General features: G+C 40.1%; 1 protein-coding gene across 2 annotated transcripts in view; it reads left to right on the forward strand.

Annotated features, from left to right (window-relative positions):
- Msh6 (DNA mismatch repair protein Msh6) overlaps positions 1-17200 on the forward strand; it is a 47917-nt gene that overhangs the window by 2190 nt on the left and 28527 nt on the right. The window contains exon 1 of one of the 2 annotated variants that reach the window (XM_076177884.1): positions 5385-5476. The exons of the other annotated variant lie outside the window; for it this stretch is intronic. The gene's annotated coding sequence lies outside the window, so the exon portion shown is untranslated. Of the gene's footprint in view, positions 1-5384; positions 5477-17200 lie in introns of those variants that run through there. 2 annotated transcript variants of the gene reach the window in all.

Genomic DNA, 17200 nt, shown 5'->3' on the forward strand with positions numbered 1-17200 from the left:
GAGTGAAAATATTAAGGTAAGACATCATTGATATTCTATTGCAATGTAATAAACTTGTTTTTAACCTATTTTCTCCCGTATATGAGCAGCTCCAGATCGTTGGGTAATATACACTTGGTCAAGAAATGACCCAAAAATCTTAACACATCAAGTTGGATGTCAATTAGGCCAGTGGTTCGGATATTATTTATTATTTTCAATTTGACAACAGTTGCCATGGTAACATGATAGGTGTTAGAATGGTATAAGAAGAAGGTCCTGCAATGTTAATGACATGCTCAGGAGAATTGTTGACCCATGATTTATCAGAAGAAGGTCCTGCAATGTTATTGACATGCTCTGGTGTTTTATTGACCCATAAAACCTAAATATGCCAAGTTGCATGTCAGTTGGGCCAGGGGTTTGGATTTTATTGATTATTTCTTAATTGAGAACAGTTGCCATGGCAACGTGATAGGGGTTTGTAAGAATGGTATCAGAAGAAGGTCCTGCAATGTTATTGACATGCTCAGGTGTTTTATTGACCCATAAAACCTTGGCATGCCAAGTTGCATGTCAGTAGGGCCAGGGGTTTGGATTTTATTGATTATTTCTAAATTGACAACAGTTGCCATGGCAACGTGATAGGTGTTAGTAAGAATGTGTATCAGAAGAAGGTCCTGCAATGTTATTGACATGCTCAGGTGTTTTATTGACCCATTAAACCTTGACATGCCAAGTTGCATGTCAGTTGGGCCAGGGGTTTGGATTTTATTGATTATTTCTAAATTGACAACAGTTGCCATGGCAACGTGATAGGTGTTAGTAAGAATGTGTATCAGAAGAAGGTCCTGCAATGTTATTGACATGCTCAGGTGTTTTATTGACCCATAAAACCTTGACATGCCAAGTTGCATGTCAGTTGGCCCAGGGGTTTGGATTTTATTGATAATAATCTGAAAAATGACAACTTTATGGTTGCCATGAAAAGGCAAATATGGTATGATGGAGATGTCTTGCATTGTTTTTGACATACTCATGTGATTTGTTTATCCTTAAAACCCAAGTATTCCGAATTTTAATGAAATTGGACCAGTGGTTTAGAGTTAATGTGTATTTCTTTACCGAAATCTTTACAAATGACCACCCTAATTCTAACATTTTGCTATGGTGAAGTCCAGCCAAAAAAATAATTTAAAAAAATCATATCTCCCTTATTTTTCGAGCTGTTTAAAAAAATTAAAAAGCATTTTGTTTATAATAGAATTGCCTTTCATATGCAACAATAATTTAAGGGTTAAAAAAAAATGAAATTTTGTGCCCGTACCAAGACAATTGAAGTAAGCTTAATGACACAATGGAAATAAGCTTACATGCTTTTTTGTGTTATCCTCGGCAGTTGTAATGGTCAATTTATAGTTTCACCCAACCATAGAATTTGATATGTGGCTTACGTGTTTCTAGTGAGAAATGTTGTGCTATGAAAGATGGTGTACCCTGTACAACATTTCCGTCGCAAATGCGTACTTTTGAAGTAATTAAGTATTGAGGTTATGCACTTATGCGTACATCTCCCGAACGCATAAGTGTGGGGAATCGGTTTTTTTGGGTGGGGAAGACAAATAAATGGAGTAATGTGCATTGCAAAACAGGTATAAAATGAAGAAAAAGACTAAAGAAACACAAAAAAATATATATATATCTCATTTCGGCGGGTACTGTGCGCGGCGCCATGTCTGTTTACTAACGATTGTAAGTATTTGTGATTATAACCGCTAGATTTAGGGAGGCTGCTCGCATAAGAGTTGGTAACCGTAAACTAACCTAACCTATCGGAGGTAACGTTAGTTTACGGTTAGGAAGTCTTGTGCGGCTGGAGTGGACTTTGCTAAATGTAGCTGATCTAGCGAGACATTTTTCGAATCGGGAAAAACAAACATGGCTACCGCTTGCGTTAGGCAGACTCCGGCCCTAAATTTTTTTTTTTTTTTTTTTTTTTTGTGTTTTTGTTCATATTATACCTGTTTTGCAACACACATTATTCCATTTATTAGTCTTCCCCACCCAAAACCCCCAATTCCTCACACTCATGTGTTTGGGAGTTGTACGCATAAGTGCATAACTTCAATACTTAATTACTTCCAAAGTACCCATTTGTGACAGAAATGATGTACACCATCGTTCATATCACAACATTTCTCCCCAGAAACATATAAGCCACATATCAAATTCTATGGTTGGGTGAAACTATAAATTAACCGTTTTTTGTGTTATCCTTGGCAGTTGTAATTTTTATTTTGAACTATGTGTTCTTTTCTGTATTTTTTAGTTTCGACCATGGATGCAATATAGCAATAGAAAAATGATTAATTTTATAAATTAAAATGTATCAACGTAATATGCAATTTTGTGGGCGGAAATGAAAATAAAAAATACCTTGCTACAAGCAAATATGCTAATGAACAAAGTCAGTAGCATAGGATCGGGACGCCATCTTGTTGTCTGTCAGTTGACAGCCTCGGTACTTTCGACAGTATCTCGCCAGGTACATTTTCTTGAAGGAATGTTATGGAGCGGAGATACATGCATTCCTTCAAGCTGCAGGAACTTTGAATATCCCGCAAGCTGAGAGAGTGGTTGAAAAGCCCGCCAATGTCTTTCACAACGACGATGAGCCGGATGACATTTAATTTGTAGGTAATGATTTATTAAACACAGGTAAGGTTAGTTTAGTTTAGACGAATTTATCATCCTTTCATTTCTTCGACGTCGGCATCTATCATAAACATGGCGCACCATTCATCCGACACGACTTCGTTACTTACAAAATCTGTTTTAGCACCTTTTTTGTTTTTTATTTCCGCTCACTAAATTGTATATTACATTGATACATTATAATTTACAAAATTGATAATTTTCTATTGCTATATTGCGCTCATGGTCGAAACTAAAAATTTACCTTTCTTTTCATTATCTGCACTTCATGGATATTAATTCAATCCCAAACTTATTATTATTATTATTAACCCCTTCCATACGGTGCTGCCTAGATAGGCGGCATGATACCCCAGGAGCATATACGGTGCCGCCTACGTAGGCGGCATAATTTAATTTTGTTTTTGCTCTTGTTGCGTTATCCCGTGTATTGTTCTGGTAGTAAGTAAAGACTCCGTATGCTGTACTTGAGATTATGTTGCTCCTCCCACCATCCTTGTTCCCACAAATCACGATAATGAGCTACAATATGCCCCGCCTTCTATCTAAAATGAGGAAGTCTTATCTGATCTCTCTCTCTCTCTCTCTCACACGCACACATTCTGTGATGCATTATCAGGAGAGGAAGAATGAGAGAGAGATAGGGAGGGAGGGAGGGGGGATGTGTGTGGTCAGGATAGGAATAGCAGATGATTCCAGTGAAGGGAAAGAAGGGGTTTGTTTAGCCTTTGCCTGGATTACTCCATCACCCCTGGGGGTTCGTGTAAGACATCGTCATCAACCAGAGGGTTTATTTTTACCAGGGATGGGCTCTTCCTCTGTCTCTGATGCCTTACAACCCATTGTCTTTTATCTCAGCGCTTCACTCTCTTTTGTTTAGGGTTGTTGTGCCATATATTGAAATGCTCCATGGAACACAAGCCTGGGTGATCTTCACATCCAGGGCAGTAATATAGCGTTTCTCTACGTTTAGGGTAGCAAATTCTACACCGTTTTTTTGTTCTGGTTTCCCGCTTTACAAACTGGTGTGTTGCTTCAGTTGGATGGCAGCCCCCTGTCTTGAGTTGCTTGCTTACCTTAGTGAAACACGAAGCCAGAGCAGCTGCCCCCATGTTGTGCTCAAGCAGGATTTCTTTTATTAAGGAAGTGATATACAGTAGCAGAGGAGTGTCTTCACCACTGAAATTTTTATACGTAATGTGGGCATTCAGCACCATTCTGAAGAGCATATGTATGCCGATTTTCTTGAACCATTTCATGCTTTTTCTGTGTGTAGCGTAAGGTTTAAGGAGTTGATCTGCCAGGTCTACACTGCCCATCTTTTCGGTGTATTTTTCAATGTGTAGTGGCTTATTATAGAATACTGTTTTTTTTCCATAGTACGTTTTTGTTTTTTCTACCATACCAGCATTGTACTTGGTAGTCAGCACTATAATGTTTTTTTTATCTGCCCATTTCACAATCAACACATTGCCTTTCCTTGCAAAGGCTGTTTGGTGAGTCTCCAATGCCATGTCCTGCACTTCCTTGGGAGGCCCTCTTCCATACCTTACAACACCAGTGATCATTGTGGTTCTTTCCTCCAGGTACTCAGCCAATCTCAGGCTAGTATACCAGTTGTCAGTTATGACATGCCTCCCTTCATCTAACAAATCTTTCATCAGATAGACAACAATTCTCTCTGATACAGATAAGCGGGAGGCACACTTGTCTTGTACCTGGTCGGAATCTTTACCGTAGTAGAGATCTATGTTCCAAGAATAGCCATTCCAATTTTTATCTGATGGACATAACACGTAAAGCTTCACTCCAAATCTTGCCCTTTTACGTTTTATATACTGCCTGAAGCGAAGCTGCCCTTTCCACAAGATAAGGGCTTCATCAACTGCCACATGGCGTCCAGGTCTCATGACCATCTGGCAGTTTTCTCTAAGCAAGCACATAAATGGCTCAATACGTGTGCGAGGGTCAGTTTTTACTACCTTCGCAGGTGATGAAAAGCACAAGAACTTCATTATGCTATAAAATCTGTCCCTGCTCATCACCTCGGAACAAAATACTGGTGATCCTGTTCTCACCCAGTCATTTGCCCAGTAATCGTGCATCATAGGAAGTGGATTCAGTCCCATTGCTAACACAAGGGCTAAGAAAGTGTACAGGTCACCTTTCGTCACTTCCCTCCATACAAGATTGTTTATATTTCTCCTTTTTTCTGGGTGCACATTGAAAAAGATTTCTGCTTTTTCATTTATCCACTGGCATAACTTTTTTATCACCTCTTCATTAAAAAACAATGTGAAAGCATCTAACGGTGTGTTACAGGTATAGCCTTCCAAGGCTTCATTTATACCTTCATATAAGGTAGTGAGGGGAGGCACATCATCAGGACGTACATCACTAAATGGATCAGAGAGTAATTGCCACCCATCACTGACCACTTGTTCATCATCACTAGATAAATCATCAGAGAATTCTTCGTCAATGGTGCCATCACTCTCTGTGTCACTAGAAAGTGGCACCCACTCGAAATCGCTCAAGTCTGAATCACTCATGACCACGTCAAAGGCTCTACAGTTTCTGCTGTATTCGATACACTAAGGTCAGAGGGAGAGAGGGAAAGAGAGATAAGAAAGGCGGGTAGGAAAACATGATAAGCTTGTGCAGAAACACACACAAACGCATATCATAGTGAGAAGAGGCTACACGCCGTAAGCATCTCTGTCGTCGTCGTCGTCGTCGACGCGGGACCAAGAAGAGGATTTACGACGAAAAAGGAATCCTGGTTTGTATTGTAGGGGTGGGGATTGGTCGTAAGTGCCCGAAATGATATCTCTGGAGTGCTAGTCAATTTTATTAACAAGGAATTAGCGAAAATAAATTAAAACAACGACTCGAAAGCCAGTCACGAACCAGAGCCATCTGGCGTCAGTCTATGGAACAGCGATGTAAACAAACGTTTGTTTACATCGCGGTTCGATAGATAGATTTTATTTGGCAATGAATCAATGTACATGAAATGCAAATAATGACAAGAACACATAGTTCGGAATAATAACTGCAAATTGCCGAGGATAACACAAAAAGCATGTACGCTTATTTCCATTGTGGTCCTCATCAGATTGTTATTCTAAACTAAGTCGCACAGACAACATACGTAGGGGATTAATTAAAGGGACCAGAGACAATCATGAGTAATACCAGTCAGTACGCATATGACACGTAAACATTGTTATAGTTTTGCTAATATTACTCAAATATTTGTACTCATAGGATATTGAGACCAACAATTGAGCACCATCACAAAAAGGAACATTGCATTGAGCAAAGGAACAACAAAATAATGTTAACTTGTAACTTATTGATATTAAATAATTATGTTACATAATTAATAATGTAATGATAATTACACAATGTTAAAATGTTACATAATTATTAATGTTTGTAATGTTAAATTGTAAATTTGATAAAAAAAAAAAGTTAGAATTAAGCACTAGAATAAGTGAATTGGAAAATACACCTCATCATAACTGCAGGAGGTCAAACAAAAAAAAATTAGATATGAAAGGACCAATGCAGAATATAACATTACGCGAATGTTACTTGTGCTTAGGTGCCGAAGGAGTGAAGGAGACTCCGGTGAGTTTCGTGGCTTTATTCTGGTTAGAGCGAGAGTCGACCGAGGCTGGGTCGGCGGGCGGGGCTCAGGGCCCCGCCCTAAACCACAAGTGTGACCGCGAGCTCGGTTGGGTACAAGTGCTGGTTACAAGTACAAGATAGGGACTGACCTCGACCTTACCCCGGCACCCCTTAAGTACCCGCGATGAGTACCGAAAAGTAGCGCCCCTCTGGGTGGCACAGGGTTGCCGGACGTAGGCCTGAAGTGTGTTTCTATGAGGATACAAATGCATGTAATACAGGCGTACTATAGACTTATTCTACCTATACTAACTATAAGGCCGAAGGCCAACTACTTCTACACAGTCTCTCAATTCTTGGTTCATCTCATTTCTGAGGCTGTGATGCTATAAGCCGAAATACCGCGTAGAAGCACATGTGGGGGGCTTGTCCGCCACATTAACCCCCTTCCCCTGCGAAGTGTGGAATCGTGATGTCCGAGCAGGGGGGGGGGAGGCGTGGGTGACGTCAAAGGAAGGAGGAGGCGGCGACGGCGGTAGCGTTGGCAGCAATGGCTGCGGCGAAGGCCGCAGGAGTAGCCGCGTGTGACGTCGAGCTGAGCTGCTCGTGGTATCCGTCGCGGAGGCGTCCATGAGTGATGTCAGTGACAGCGGGATTCGTGATGTCCGACTGGGTTGCTCGTGGTATCCATCGTGGAGACAGCCGTGAGTGACGTCAAGCGAGGGTGCGCTTGTGACGTCGGGCTGAGCTGCTCGTGGGATCCATCATGGAGGTGGCCGAGTGACGTCAAGCGAAGAGGTGCTCGTGACGTGGAGCTGAGTTGCTCGTGGTATCCATCGTGGAGGCAGCCGCGAGTGACGTCAAGCGAGGGTGCGCTTGTGGCGTCGAGCTGAGCTGATCGTGGAGGCAGCCGTGAGTGACGTCAAGCGAGGGTGCGCTTGTGACGTCGAGCTGAGCTGCTCGTGGGATCCATCGTGGAGGCGGCCGTGGGTGACGTCAAGCGAAGAAGCGCTCGTGACGTCGAGCTGGGAGGCAGTCGTGACGTCGACCGAGGAGGCGGTTGTGACGTCGAGCGAGGAGGCGGCCGTGTGACGTCGAGCGAAGAAGCGCTCGTGACGTCGAGCTGAGAGGCAGTCGTGACGTCGAGCGCGAGGAGGCGGTTGGGACGTCAGGCGAGGGGGCTGGGTGTACTCGTGTCCAAACTCCGGTGATCGAGCGCGAGGAGGCGGTTGGGATGTCAGGCGAGGGGGCTGGGTGTACTCGTGTCCAAACTCCGGTGATCGAGCGCGAGGAGGCGGTTGGGATGTCAGGCGAAGGGGCTGGGTGTACTTGTGTCCAAACTCCGGTGGTCACCAACGTAACATTACGCGAATGTTACTTGTGCTTAGGTGCCGAAGGAGTGAAGGAGACTCCGGTGAGTTTCGTGGCTTTATTCTGGTTAGAGCGAGAGTCGACCGAGTCGACCGCGAGCTCGATTGGTTACAAGTACAAGAGAGGGACTAACCTCGACCTGACCCCGGCACCCCTTAAGCACCCGTGGTGAGTACCGAAAAGTAGCGCCCCTCTGGCTGGCATAGGGTTGCCAGGCGTAGGCCTGAAGTGTGTTTCTATGAGGATACAAATGCATGTAATACAGGCGTACTATAGACTTATTCTACCTACACTAACTATAAGGCCGAAGGCCAACTACTTCTACACAGTCTTTCAATTTCTGGTTCATCTCATTTCTGACGCTGCGATGCTATAAGCCGAAATACCGCATAGAAGCACATGTGGGGGGCTTGTCGGCCACAGAAGGATACGATCTCATTGAACAGAACTTACATAATAACATAGGAAGGAGACTTATTATCTACGTTAAGAAAGGTACAAAGTTTAATCTAGTCGATCTGAAAACCAAATATTGTGAGTACTGTGGTGTACTGATAGAATGTGGAAAAGAGAAATTAATGGTCATATCTATATACAGAGGCCCAAACAGTGATGAAAGAAATAATGCTGGGCTGCTCCAACTGATGCAGGAGGTGAATGATATGAATGTGCAATATAAAGTACTACTAGGGGACTTTAACCTTCCTAACATTAATTGGAGCAACTATACAACAGAATCTAGTCATATAGATTACAATAGTCAATTTATTGAGAAAGTGAGAGATTGCTTTTTTACCCAGCACATACTTGATATCACCAGAATAAGAGGGGACAACTCAGGAAATACACTAGACCTAATATTTACCAATGATGAAACAATAATTGGAGAAATCAGAGTAGAAAGCCCGCTGGGAAAAAGTGATATGCAAGCATTCTGTTCACTTGTGACACTCAGGAGCAGATGGATAACAGTAAGCGACAAATTTATATGTATGAGAAGGCAGACTATCAGCTCGTGAAAGAGAGGCTTGGAATTGACTGGAACCAGTATTTGCAGGATTTGGGTACAGAGGAAATGTGGAAGAAATTCACCAATAAATTACATGAAGTGATGGAGGAAGGTGTTCCCAGGAAACATATTAGAGCGGTAAATAACAATGGAACAAGAATGAATGAAAACCTACCAATGAACAGAAAACTATGGGCTAAGATTAAAAGGAAACAAAGAATGTGGAAAAAATTGAAGAAAATGAAACAGGAAAATGGTGGAACACTAAAAAGGAGATACCAAGACACACAAAGAGAGTACAGAAATGTTAACAACCAAGTTAGAAGACAAACTAGGAATGCTGTGAAATTAAAAGAGAGGGAAATAGCAAGGGATGTGAAGGAGAATCTGAAAGTGTTCTGGAAGTATGAAACATTGAAGACGAGAACAAAGGCCCGCATTGGAGAACTGTATAAAAATGAAGAAAGAACTCAAAAGGCATCAAGTGACAAGGAAAAGGCTGACATACTTTCAGAGCAATTTTCAAGGGTTTTCATACATGAAACAGATGAAGATCCACCTAGGGCAGCTACAAGGGATGCACCAACACTGGATAGCATGGAGATCACTACAGACAAAATAAGGAATTCCCTACAAAAGCTAAAGAGGAACAAATCACCTGGACCCCATGGGATACATCCAAGGGTAATTAAGGAGTTGATGGAGGACTTACTGGAACCTCTGAGAATATTATATAACAGCTCATTGCAGGACGGTGTGGTACCCGAGGACTGGCGTATTGTCCATATTACGGCCATCTACAAGAAAGGCAACAAATACGACCCAGGAAACTACAGACCTGTCAGCCTAACAAGTGTCTTATGCAAGGTTATGGAGTCACTGCTGTGAGAGGAGATAATTAAACATATGAAGGAGAATAAGTTATTTAGTGAGAAACAGTTTTGACTTCATTTCTGGGAGATCAACTACACTACAGTTAATAAAGGTACTGGATGACTGGACTACTGAGACAATGGATGAAGGGTTGGCTGTGGATGTGGTGTATTTGGACTTTATGAAAGCCTTCGACCGAGTACCACATAAACATCTGATGGAAAAAATATCAAGCTACAGCATAGAAAGTAAAGTATTAAGATGGATTCTGAACTTTCTAACAGGGAGAAAACAGAGGGTGTTGATAAATGGAGAGGCTTCTAGATGGAAGGAAGTAAAAAGCGGAGTCCCACAGGGCTCTGTTCTTGGCCCCATGCTCTTTGTAATATTCATAAATGACCTGCCAGAAGCAGCAGTGAATGGAAGTAAAGTGTATCTATATGCAGATGACACTAAGATATACAGGACAATACAAAGCAATGAAGACTGTGATAGGTTACAGTGGGATCTGGACGAACTCAAAGAATGGACAGAGAGGTGGCTCCTAAGTTTTCATCCAGAGAAGAGCGAGTATATGAGGTTAGGGAGGACCACAATGGAAGAGAAGGGTTATAGTATGTACGGCAACATCAGTAAGACAGGAAATGAAAAAGACATAGGGGTGATCATAGATGATATACTAAATTTCTCCATCCGCTTGGCAGAAAAGATCAATAAACCCAATATGTTTGTAGGGCTGATCAGAAGGACCTTCCAACATTTAGAACCAAACATTCTCAAGCCTCTGTACACGGCTCTTGTAAGGCTGCACCTGGAGTGCACCAACCCGATGTGGTGTTTTGGTGAAGGATTTGGAGGCTGTGGAGAATGTACAGCGGAGAGCAACTAAATTAATGCCATCCCTCAAGGAGTTACCTTACGAAGAGAGACTGAGGAAGTTGAACTTGCCCACCTTGGCGTACAGGAGATCCCAGGGGGACCAAATTGAGACCTACAAAATCGTCCCTGGTGTATATGATAGAGACTGCACTGAGGATCTCTTTGAATTTAGAGAGGGGTCCAGTACAAGAGGAAATATTTGGAAAATATTTAAGCCAAGAGCACGGTTGGACCTGAGAAAGTACCCCTTTAACAATAGTCATTACTAATTGAAATGAGCTGCCAGTGGGTGGTAAATGCAGACTCAGTCAAAAAGTTTGAGGCAAGGCTAGACAAATTCTGGGAGGAGCAAGAGCAAATATTTACCTATAGAGCACAAATTATCACTGCACGCGGCCAACACCAACACCATACTAGAAATCGGGCTGCCACACTGGAGTCACAGGCCACATGAGGCCTCTTCCAGTAAACTTCAACTGTAATCAACTGTAACAAAACAGTACGAGTGAGTACTATATCAGAGTAGTACCATTAATGATATACTGCATTATTCTACAGCTGTATCAACATGTATGAGTGAGTACTATATCAGAGTTGTACCATTAATGATATACTACAATATTCTACAGCTGTATCAACATGTTATAGTGAATTCTACACTGCAGCTTGGGTCACCTATTGATTAAATCTAACATTTTACCTGAGGAAATGGCAAAAAATAGACCACTCTGGAAAACCACCATCCATGAGGGAACAACAACTTTTGAGTCAAAAAGGTCTACAGAGCTGGAGGAGAAGAGAAGATGATGGAAGGAGCGCCAACAACAACCACGGCTGACTCTTCCTTCCGGCACAAAATGTCCACATTGCGACCGATCTTTTCGAGCAAGAATTGGTCTTATTAGTCACCTACGGACTCACCAGTAACTTTGCGCGAAGACTATCATCCTCAACCTTGAGGGATTGCCATCATCATTTCAAACAAATGCTACTCAAACACATGTAATAGTGACAAAGATTTCCCAGGATTTAGTAAGTATGAAAGCAGGAACTTAAGTCGATTATTAGAGATAGAGATATGAACAAAAATAGGATTCGGTGGGAGAATGAAATTATGGACTTAAACGATATAATTGGATTAATAGATTGCTTAGCACAGCGAATCACGAAATTTCTGACCAAAGAAAAACCAACTTGGATCTTACAAACAAGATTAAAGAAATAAAAAGGGATATAAATGAGCTGAAGAATGATAATGAAAAGAGGAAAACTAATGATAATAACAATAGCAAAAATTTAAAGAAAGAGGAGAACAATAAATTGCAAGAATTGACACAAAAAATTGAAGAGAACCTAGGTAAGGGAAGTATTCAGAAAATGAAGAAGTGGAAGGAAAACACTGAAAATAAGGAAATTGCTTTCAAAGAAATAGTCAAGCAGCAAATGCAGGATAATGCAAAAGACACAATCATCCAAGTGATTAACAAAAAAGCTAATTGGGTCAGGGATACAGTAGATAGGAAAGAATGTATTGTGGTATATGGACTAAAAGAAAAACAGGGATTGGCGAGGTACATGAGAAAAAAAGAAGAAAAAGAGAGCAGTAGAAATCCTAAATGAAATTCAAGGGGGAGAAAGAGATGCAGCCAAAGACCCGGAAGAGACATATAGAATCGGTCGCTATTCTAAGGATAGAAATCGACCTCTAAAGATAAAATTAAGGTCGCAGATGGTAGTAGAAGACATATTTGAAAAAGTAGGCAACTTGGCAAGGAGTGAAAAGTACAATAAGATATGGATAAAAAGAGAAATGAATACTGAGGAATTAGAAAAGGAAAAGTAACTAAGAGAAGAAGCAAAGGAAAAAAACTTGATGAGAATGGAGACAGAAAACAAAGAATTCCATTGGAGAGTAATCGACATGAGATTGAGACAATGGCACATCAAAAAGAAAAAACCAAGGACAGAAAAAACAATGGAGGAGGAAGAAAATTAAAAGTGGCCTATACAGACGCTCCTCAACTTACGTTTTAGTTACATTCCGAACGGCCGAATGTAACGTGAAAAAGAATGTAAGTTGTTACTGTACGTTCCAGTAATGTATGACCGTTCATACTGTACTATACATCCATAAATTCTATTACCGTATCTTATAAAACACCCCTAAATCATTAATTATAAACATAACATTGTAAAATAATAACATTAATTTCAAATAAATTAAATTCAAGCAACATAAAGTGAGATGGTGGAGGAGAAGGAGGAGGAGGAGGCAAGGCATGTTCAGTCTGTCGTTTGTGCCATGTAAACATTGAACACAGCGTCATGCGTAAGTATCGTTTGAACGTCTCGTACTACGGAGAGCGTGCTAAACTAAAAAATTCACTCACAAAAAAAATTATTTTTACAAAAAAATTTTTAGTTCAAACGTAAAATCGAAAAAACGTAAAACGAATGAACGTAAGTAGAGGAGCGTCTGTACTAACATTGACGGATTAATTTAAGGTCTGAACGAACTCAATGATTACCTGTTAGAAGAAAAACCAGACATAATGGGAATTGTAGAGACTAAACTAAGAGGTGAAATACCATCCATCGATATTGGACAAGGACTATATAATTACTGGATAAAAAACAGGGAGAAGGAATCATGTTTTTGGCCAAGAAAGACTTAAATGTGACAAAAATTGCAGAGGGCAAAGGTGATGTTGAACTGATCATGATAAAAGTTGAAGGCAAGAATATGAAAAGTAGAAAGTTTGTGGTGACCTATGTGCCCCGAAAAACGAATGTTTGGAAAGAGAGCGAACATACTAAAATGCTAGAAGATAAAGGAAATCAGTAAATGAGATACTAATGGGCAGTGGTAATCTGGTAATTATGGGGGACTTCAATTGCAAAGAAATTTGTTGGGATAACATGACAGTGTGAGGAGGAGATGACTTGTGGGGCAATGTACTGCTAGACATGACCATGGAATACACAATGACCCAATGGGTCAGTGAAAACACCAGGTACAGAAACAATGAAGAGCCATCGAAACTAGATTTAATATGTACAACAGAACCTGAAATTGTGGACAAAATCCATTACAAGACACCAATTGGAAAGAGTGACCATATACTCATCGAAACTGTACTAAAGGAAGAAATAGGCATGGAGAGAAATGAAAAGCATAGGAAAGGAAGATTGATGTACAACAAAACAGACTTTGCAAAACTAAAGATATTCTTCCAGAATGCAAACTGGGAAAAATTCTATATGGAAGAGACAACATTGGAAGAGAAATGGAATATATTGATGGAAAATTACAACGAAGGGGTGAACAGGCATGTACCAAGACAAAAGTGAGAGAGGGAGTACATTAAATGTTGGTTCAACAAAAGATGCAGAGGCAAAAGACAGAAGGGACAAAGCTTGGAAAAGGTGGAGAAAAGACAAAAAACAGAGCAAATGGCAAATTTATATAAACTATAGAAATGAGTATGTTAAAGTGAGAAGAGAGGAAAAAAGGAACCATGAGGAGGATATTATAGACAAATGCAAAGATCAACCCAAACTATTCTATTGGTATGTGAATGGTAAACTTAAAAAAAAAACAGGAAATGGTGAAACTACACCAAAGAAATATAGAATACACAGAAGAATTAGAGATGGCCGAAGTCATGAACAACCACTTTAAATCTGTCTTCACCAGAGAGAAAATACAAAATTGGGACAAAGATAATAACAAGCAATCTCCCCACATGAGCGAGTTTACAACATCACAAAAAGAAATATCAGAACACCTATCAAAACTGGATGTCAGAAAATCACATGGCCCGGATGGTATTGCAAATTGGATTCTAAAGGAATGCAAAGAAGAACTAACAGACAAAATACACATCATAATAAATAACTCACTCAAAGAAGGAAAGATACCTAATGACTGGAAAAATGCTAACATTGTACCAATATATATAGGAGGAAACAAGGAAGAACCCACCAACTATAGGCCAGTATCACTAACAAGCACTATAGCCAAAATTTGTGAGAAATTAATCAAGAATAGATGGGTAAAACACCTGGAAGACAACAACATATTAAACCCAAGACAATTTGGGTTCAGGCAAGGAAGATCATGCACCACAAACTTAATATGCTTCTACCCAAGGCTAATAGACATAGTGCAAGAAAGAAATGGATGGGCTGATTGTGCATTCCTAGACTTCCAAAAAGCCTTTGACAAAGTACCACACAGGAAATTACTAAAAAAAAAAAAAACTGAAACATATAGGAATACAAGGGAACCTACTAAAATGGATAGAGGACTTCCTGACTGGTAGAAAGATGAGAGTAGTACTCAGAGAAAAATATTCATATTGGAAAGAGGTGATCAGTGGAGTACCACAAGGATCTGTACTGGCACCAATAATGTTTGCTATCTATATGAATGACATGGACGAAGACTTGAACTGTTACATGAGCTTCTTTGCAGATGATGCCAAACTGTTAAGGAAAGTAGAAACTGATAAGGACTGTGAAGCACTGCAGGAAGACCTGAATAGGGTATGGAACTGGAGCCAGAAATGGGAAGTGGACTTTAATACTAAGAAGTGTAGCATAATGGAGTTTGGAAAAAGCAAAAACAGAATATCAGGAAAATATACAATTGGAACCAAGGAAGTAAAGAAGGAAGGATCCGAAAAAGATTTGGGGGTAATTATCACAAACGACTTGTCCTATGATAAACAGATTAACAAAATTGTTGGGGAGGCTTACAACTTGCTAAGATTAATAACAGTGGCATTTGCATACTTGGATGAAGACATGATAAAAAAATGTTGGTTACATTGATAAGACCTAGACTAGAGTATGTGGCAACATTGTGGTCCCCCAGTACCAAAAAGAATATAAAGAAAATAGAAAGAATCCAGAGAGCAGCAACAAAAATGGCACCTGCACTTGCAAACCTATCATATGAGGAGAGATTGCCTAAACTGGAGTTACCGACACTGGAGCAAAGAAGAGAGAGGTGACCTACTGACAATCTACAGAATCATGGAAGGCACAGAGATACTTGATAGGGAGGACTTTCTAAACTCGGACAGGAGAAACACAAGAGGACATGGATAGAAAAACAAAAAACCTAGCTATAGAAGAGAACTGAAGAAAAACAGTTTTCCACTTAGAGTATTGGACACTTAGAACAAACTGGATAATGAAATAGTATGCACAAAAACCATTCATGAGTTTAAAAGCAAACTAGACACTGCGAGATACAAAGGCGGGACACCACGAGCATAGCTCTCCTTCCCGCAAAATACAACTATGTAAATATGCACGTACACACACACACACACTCACACACTCTATCTTGTTCATATTTTCATGATGAATGGGAAAGGTAAATAAAACAACATATCAGTTGTTGTTTTTTTTGTTTGTTTTTTTTCCCCGAAATTATTGGTGGTGGTGGTGGGGTGTGTGTATGTGGGGGTACGGCTACTCCTGCCTGCCCCCCATTGCCCAAGTACGTCCGGGAGTGGTGGGGTGGAATCCCTACACATAGGTTGTTGAAAGTTTATACATGCAACAGTATTCCCAAGCTATAAAAAAGAATGATAAAACATTAGAATCGTCCAAACAAAAATAAGTGATATATACAGCATAATATATTGTTTATTTTCAACTAGGTAATGAAGTAAATGCAGAGAAATGGAACTCCAGTTCCATGTTTGGGAGAAGGCGAGTTTCCCTCTTCTCAAGGTTGTAATTGCAGATAAACAAGAGATGTCATGGGTCAGGCTTTATCGAAATTAATGATTGGCTAAGCTCAATTCTTGCCGCTCCAATGTTTTCATTATCCATAAGTTTTTACTACTGAAGACTGCACTCATCCTTATTATTATATCACTGGCTTCATTATTATATGTAGTAACATAACAAAAAAAAATCGTGATAAACAACAATATATATATCGAGTTTTGAACGCTGAATAAATTGTCTACAAAGAAATTTTCAAATTGCCTTCTCTTTATCTGTCAATAACTCACAACTTTGTAAGTCAACATTCAAAAGTAAATGCATTTATATTAGCAGAATTTTATGAGGATTCTCACAGTATTATCAGATTTTCAATTGAATAATTAGCACCCTGATTATAAGCGGAAACGTTTAAGTTTTCCCTGAAACACATTCATTGTCGCGCGCAGTCCTTGCCCCCCTCACCCCCCGTATTGCTGGCTCGCGCACGGTTTGAATGTCCGGAGTGAAGGGTTTTAATGATTATGCTTATTTACTGCTCAGTTGCCTGGGGGCACTGATTGAGTCATTCCTTAACTTTGTTGATAGTTGGGGCGATGACAACATCCTCGGGAAGTGTATTCTATAAATTCACAACCCTTACTGTCTTGCACTTAATGAATTTGCTTGAACTAAAGTTTTGTAGTGCCCTTGTTCCATTAGTTTGCATGTGTTGAATTATGTACTAATTTCATTGTACCAAAGTCCAAAGAAGGCACTTTGGGTAATTTTTTAAAGTGTACACCTATGCAATATAACATTAGAAAAGTATTGATTTTGTAAATTCTAATACACCAACCTAATATATGTTTTTCATGGAAATCAATAACCAAAAATATTGCTAAAAGCTATACACTGACAAACGAAGTCATATTGACTCCTTAAGACATCATCATTGTTTTGATAGATTCAGGGAAGACGACAACGACAACAACCCTGATGATCTCTAGAATT

This window comes from Oratosquilla oratoria, chromosome 41 (assembly GCF_046742065.1).
Source record: "Oratosquilla oratoria isolate Oo_2021 chromosome 41, ASM4674206v1, whole genome shotgun sequence".
Lineage (NCBI taxonomy): Eukaryota > Metazoa > Arthropoda > Malacostraca > Stomatopoda > Squillidae > Oratosquilla > Oratosquilla oratoria.